This window comes from Zootoca vivipara, chromosome 12 (assembly GCF_965207765.1).
Source record: "Zootoca vivipara chromosome 12, rZooViv2.hap1.1, whole genome shotgun sequence".
Classification (NCBI taxonomy): Eukaryota; Metazoa; Chordata; class Lepidosauria; order Squamata; family Lacertidae; genus Zootoca; species Zootoca vivipara.
In genome coordinates this window covers 12,070,062-12,076,249 of record NC_142595.1, presented here as the reverse complement: position 1 = coordinate 12,076,249, position 6,188 = coordinate 12,070,062, and positions in this window count along the sequence as shown.

Sequence of the window (6,188 nt, the reverse complement as noted above, 5' to 3'; positions counted from 1 at the left end):
TGAAACCTTCCATTAGGAATAGGATAAGAAAGTCCCTCCTCTTCTCACTTGTGACTTTTAATTTCTCAGATCAGCTGCAATCCGTCTGCTGTGTTTTAAGCATCCAGGGGGCAGGTCTACACTTGCCATTTATAATGTTAAAAATGTGTTATGAAAATGTGACACCAGAGGGCGCTGCAGAGCAGCACCCCACCGGCAATGGGAAACTGCCATTAAGAGTTATAGAATGTTTTATTTAAAGGAGATCAGTGTAGATCCAGCCCAGCTGACTACACCGTAAACTGGTTGTGAATATGTGAGCATATTTTTCAGAGTGGGAATGTGGATGTCGGCAGGTTGCAAATGCTTTGAAAGGTCACCTTTCTTCTCCAGAAGCATGCACTCGAAACCCATTGTGAAATAAGAGCGTACGGCCTGCCTTTGGCCTGGGGAAAATCTCCACTCTTGGATCCATTTCTTTGGTGCTTGCTTCTCAAGTTCTTACTTTCCGCCATACTTTCCGCCAAGTTGTCATTAAAAATACACAAGCATCCGCGCCAAATACTGGTGACGATATTCCTACCAACGTCCGTCCTTTTTGAAGCTTGGCAGTACAGTACAGTGGGGTGGGGGATACATTTCCTGGTCATGCTGGGACCCAATCAAAAGGCCCATCTAGCCCAGCTTCCTGTTTCTCACAGTGGCCAACCAAATGCTCCTGGGAAGCCTGGCAGGAGGACACGAGCACAGCAGCCCTCTCTTGCTTGTGTGCCCCAGCAACAGGCACCCGGAGGCTTGCTACCTCTGATAACCAGAGGCCATATTTAGCCCACCATGGGCTAAATATTCAGTCTATCCAACTCAATCGGTGTACAGAAGCTGGCCCCCACACGCATCGAATGACCGTCCTGGGAGCTCAAGGCACAGACCCTAAACTTTTTGAAGTATCTGTGGCCCACTCTATCCTGCTGCCCTTGTCTCTTCCCATTGCATTCCCAGTGACCCCCTCTCTCCTGCCTCTGCCCCCCTGAAAATCCCTTGCTCTCAGACATTTTTGTCAGTTCTGTTCTCGATCTACTTTGCTTGAAGCTCCCTCCTTCAACACATCCTGGCCAGAACCACCTCTCTTTCTCTTTTTCCCAGTCTCCTCCTTCAGAAGCCAATTCTTCCATGACGCTTTTGGCTTGATAAACCCCTTCGTTCTCTTGTAAAAGGGGAGGAACGCGACCCATGGATATGGGTTGTTTCCGCCCATCTCTCCGCTGGCAAAAAGCAAGATCTTTCCGACAATACACCCTTGGGGGCTGAGACAAGCCCCTCCGGTTCATCCCTAGCCCAGCTAAAGCCTGAGTAACATAATCGTTTCCAATTTTGCTAGCCTTATTTTCTCCCTGCAGTCATCCTTTTGATTGTATGCCCTGGGGGGCGGGGGGGGGGGCAAGCACTGACATTTCATTTTCCTGTCAAAGCCCATGAGCATTCACATTGCTCTTTAAAATAAGCATGCTGCTCCCATTAGGAGTGAGTGCAGGCAGCCAGTTACCCCTCTAACCATTCAAGCTACCCCAGCTCCTAAGTGTCGTTCACCTGTAGGCAAAACTGCAAGCTGTTTATCGGATAGCGTTTGGAGACCTAAATATGAGAAGTCTTAAGCCTGGAGACTTTAGCTCCAGGGGGAGGTATGAGCAGGTGCTAGGTGACTTATCCAAGTTTCTCCACTCTGAACCTCTTTGTCCATCCTGCGCCAACCTCTTTGTTTAGACTGTTTACCTTCACTTCTCCTAAATTCGTTTTCTGCTCCATGGCTATGCGGCCCCTGATTTTGGCTTCCTGTCAAAGTCTACCCCCAACGCTCTGCCTCTTCTCCCTAATCGCACCCCATCAGCAAACTCATAGCTCTCATAGCTATAGCCTTCTGCTGTGTCCCTCACCTGGTCCCCTTCAATCTCCCATTTTTGTCTCCTCTGCAAGTCCCACTTCAGCAAAGCTTCTCCCCACTCATTCTCGCCCCCAACTACCAAACCCTACCCTAAGTATGGAGCCTCTGAGCTCTGCTCCCAACCACTGCGTGTAGATGAGGACGCAGTCAGGTCTGCAACACTTCTGCATATTGCACCAGATTAACTATTGGCCATTCAAGCTGAGTCTTTTGGGATAATTCCCGGGCTCAACAGGACGGTTGTGTGGCTGGCCTTGTCTCCTCTCCTGCTAATCTTGGGTTTGATTGAAAGGTCAAGTTGGGTTTTCCCTTCCCCACAAAGCATGCTGAAGGCTCCTTTAGAGCCCTTTACTCTTCCCTTAGATTTGCCTCCCCTCCAATTTAAGAGATGGAAATCTTGAAAATGGGTGAAACCAGGGCAGGAGACATGAGAGGTCCAGCATGCTGGTCTGCTTCTGGCCCTAGAAGTCTGCCCGCTGCCAATCTTCATCTTCCATGCCGGATTTGTATCAAGCATTTCCAAATTCTTCTTCCGATGAATATTGGAAGTATAATATATTATGTGAAATAAGCGGAAAAGTGCGGAGTTAGTTCTAGAATGGCAGGATATTTATTGTTCATGGCAGAATTTGAGTCACCATAGTACAGAACTAGATCTCCTCCCCCTCCATGGAACGTCAGACGAACCTGGCAATTCAGTAAACATGAATTAGGTGTAAAGGATATTCCGATCAAGGCAGTTGCTTCTTTTGGTGCTGTGGAAGTACCCCCTGCCATCATGACTACGATGTGCTGCTGAATTGCAGCTGCTGAACAGCCTTTTATTTCCCCCCCCCTCTAGCTTCTCCCCCACTCCATCAAGAACCATTTGCTTTCCCTCGGATTTTGGGACCTCTGGGTTTCCTTTTCCTCGAGCACCGACATTAAAACTTTCTGCATCCATAACCGTAAGGTGTTGTGGTGTATTTAAGTTTTGTTGTGTAGCCCAAGGTGATGGCACTGATGATGCAACTTTGCATCCACATCAAGGGTGCTGCTTACATTTTCTCTGGAATCGTAACTTTTGCACTTGCCCTGATGTCCTTTTCTAATTGTGAGCTGTTTCCACGAAGGGTGCAGCTTATCTGGGCTGCTGGCTTACTCTTGAACCTAACGGCCACCGGACACTTCTGTTGTCACTGAGCAATTGAACATCACCTGCAGGTTTAGTAGTAGTGATTTATATGGTCATTTCCCCCCAAGATCCTTAAGACAGAGAGAAGTGTGGATAAGTGCAAGGTGGAGAGAAACAACATCTGCTTGCCTGGGCAGAACGCCTTTTTCAAAAGCCAGCATCGGCCATATTCGGTCCACACAAGGAATTGTAAACAGCCAACACTTTTCCCGAGCAAGAGAGGTCAGCTAAGAGCCATCTTTTTAATCTCTCGCACACGTGCACTACAGAAGCAAAGTATTTTCTGGCTCTTGGAGAATGCCTTGGTGGTGCTGTCTCGAAAAAGAGGGCAAAAGACAGCCTAATTGCCATTTCAGTTGGAAGGATCTCTATGTGTTAGTTCTGCTCCTGTGAACAGGCTGTTTCTGTCTGCTCTCTTGCCTTGGGTATATGCTCCCTGGTGATGCCAAAGCCTGAACCCTAAGGGATTAGACATATTTGTTAAGGAATCTTATCGGTGGCTACTAGCTAAATGGTCCTCATAGTTTAAACCTGCATGCTTTGGTCATCACAAAAGGAGAAGATGAGGTCATCTACTCAGGAGAAGAAATTCTTGATGAGAGTTTGTTTCTGTGCAGAGTGAGGGCTTATCCACACTTGACTTCCTTCCTCTCTTTCCAGGCACAGCCCGCACCTTAAAGCTTTATGTCCAAGCGCTTGTTTTTCTTCCAGAGCTTTCTCCATGAAAACCTCCTCTTTAAAGTTCAATCGGAGCAAGCAGCAATCCATAGAAAATCAGAATTAACCTTTGCTCTGATTGAGCACTAAAGAGCGAGAGTTTTTGCGGTGAAATCTTCAGGGCAAAATTAAAAAACAAACAAACGCTCGGACAAGGAACTTTAAACCACCTGGAAATAGCAGGGAATAAAAGGTAAATTGGATAAGCCTGGTGTTTGACAGCCATTATACACATCCATCCCATGCTAACTTTTAATGATTTGATGGGAGGTGGGTTATCTTCAGGCACTTAGCACTTGAAAAAGATACTGTTGTGGGATTTTTAAGGGCTGGTGTTGGCAACCAAGTTTGTTTAATCATGTCTGCCTCCTTCAATTGTAAAAACGGGTTGGGGCGGATCGTAATTGATTATTGCAAAGGTCATGGGTACCACTTTGTGCTCAGTTGTTTCAGCCACACCTTTTCCAGCACATCTGAGCCAGCCTGGCAATGGTTTATGTTCGTACCCCTTGTTCTTAGGCTCCTGTTGTTAAAAACGCACACATGCACACACACTTTGTATGCGAGCGAGACAACCAACAAGCTGCTATGCAGTCTCACTTGGCCCCGAGAATGAAAATTGTAGAGCAAGTCTGCACAGTGTCACCACAGGTAAAAAAAATTAATTGTATGAATTGCAAATGCAGCTCCTGTGTTCCTAGTCAGGGTGAAGGAATCATGAGCCAGTTCTTCTGAGCTACATTTTTTTTTAAGCCTGTTTTTTGCGCTGCATATGCAGTGGACTCAAAGGTGTTTTGAAAGACGTATCCCAAAAGGTTCAAGTAGCCGGTGACAAAAAAAAAGTAAACAAAAAACTATGAGAAAATGCACCCGTTTCAATTTTCACATTTTTTTAAAAAATAGAGATCTAAAGTTCAATGTGCTTATCTGTTTGCTAGAAGAAGTATGAGACACTTAGTGTTTTGAAATGCATGCATGTTAACAAGGTGAAGTCTCCCAGGTGGGACAAACAAAATAAAATTGAAACTTTGTGTACAGTTCTTTTTTTTAAAAAAAATGCATTTCCAAGGCAGGGGGAAACTGGGGAGGTGGGTCTCAAAAGGGAGGCAGGGTGGGAAGAACTCATTTTCACATTGATTCAGCATCACACAGCATCACTTGGCTGCAGGCCAGCAATGGAGAACCTCTATCCTGTTTACCCCAAGCCGCACCCAGGAAAAGCCACGGTGCCCTGACCAAAGCAGGGTTTGCAAGTGCTGCTGAAGCTGTGAAAGTTGGTGCCTGAAAAGCCACGGTGCCCTTTACCCACAGATTGATTTCAATTCCTGCAGGCGAAAGAAAAGTGTTTCGTTTGATGTCACCCAGTGACTGACAGGTGACCAGTCACTCTCGCTGTCAAAATAGTGAGCAAGGGGCTGGGAAAGGTCTTGGCCCAGTATACCTGAAGGAGCACCTCCACCCCCATCGTTCAGCCCGGACACGGAGTTCCAGCTCCAAGGGCCTTCTGGCAGCTCCCTCACTGTGAGAAGTGAGGTTACAGTTACGTACCGTCCTCCTTGCGAACGCTGCGGGTTAAGAGCTCCGCCAACCTGGAAGTGGGGATGCGGCTGTGGTCTAAAAACCACTGAGGCCTGGGCTTGCTGATCAGAAGGTCGGCGGTTCGAATCCCTGTGAAGGGGTGAGCTCCCGTTGCTCTGTCCCTGCTCCTGCCCACCTAGCAGTTCGAAAGCACGCCAAAAAGTGCAAGTAGATAAATAGGTACCACTCTAGCGGGAAGGTAAATGGCGTTTCCGTGCACTGCTCTGGTGTTGGTGTTCCGTTGCACCAGAAGCGGCTTAGTCATGCTGGCCACATGATCTGGAAAAAAACCGCAGAGCGGGCAAGTGCCGGCTCCCTCGGCCTGTAAAGCGAGATGGAAACTCTGCAACCCCAGAGTCGTTCACAACTGGACTTAACTGTCAGGTGTCCCTTTACCTTTACCTAACCCAGACGTAGATGCTCCCGGTTGCGAATTTTGCCCCAGGATGCAAGCGGAAGTCGTGCGCCGGCAGCGCAGCAGCAACGGGAGGCACCATTAGCGAAAGTGCACCTCAGGTTATGAACGGTTTCGGCTTAAGAACAGACCTCTGGAACAAATTAAGTTCTTTACCGGAGGTACCACTGTACAGGGAACCAGGCAGAGGGGCCTTCTCAGTAGTGGCGCTCGCCCTGTGGAATGCCCTCCCATCAGATGTCAAGGAAATAAACAACTATCTGACTTTTAGAAGACATCTGAAGGCAGCCCTGTTTAGGGAAGTTTTTAATGTTCGATGTTTTATCGTGTTTTTAATATTCTGTTGGGAGCCACCCAGAGTGGCTGGGGAAACCACATCGACAGCC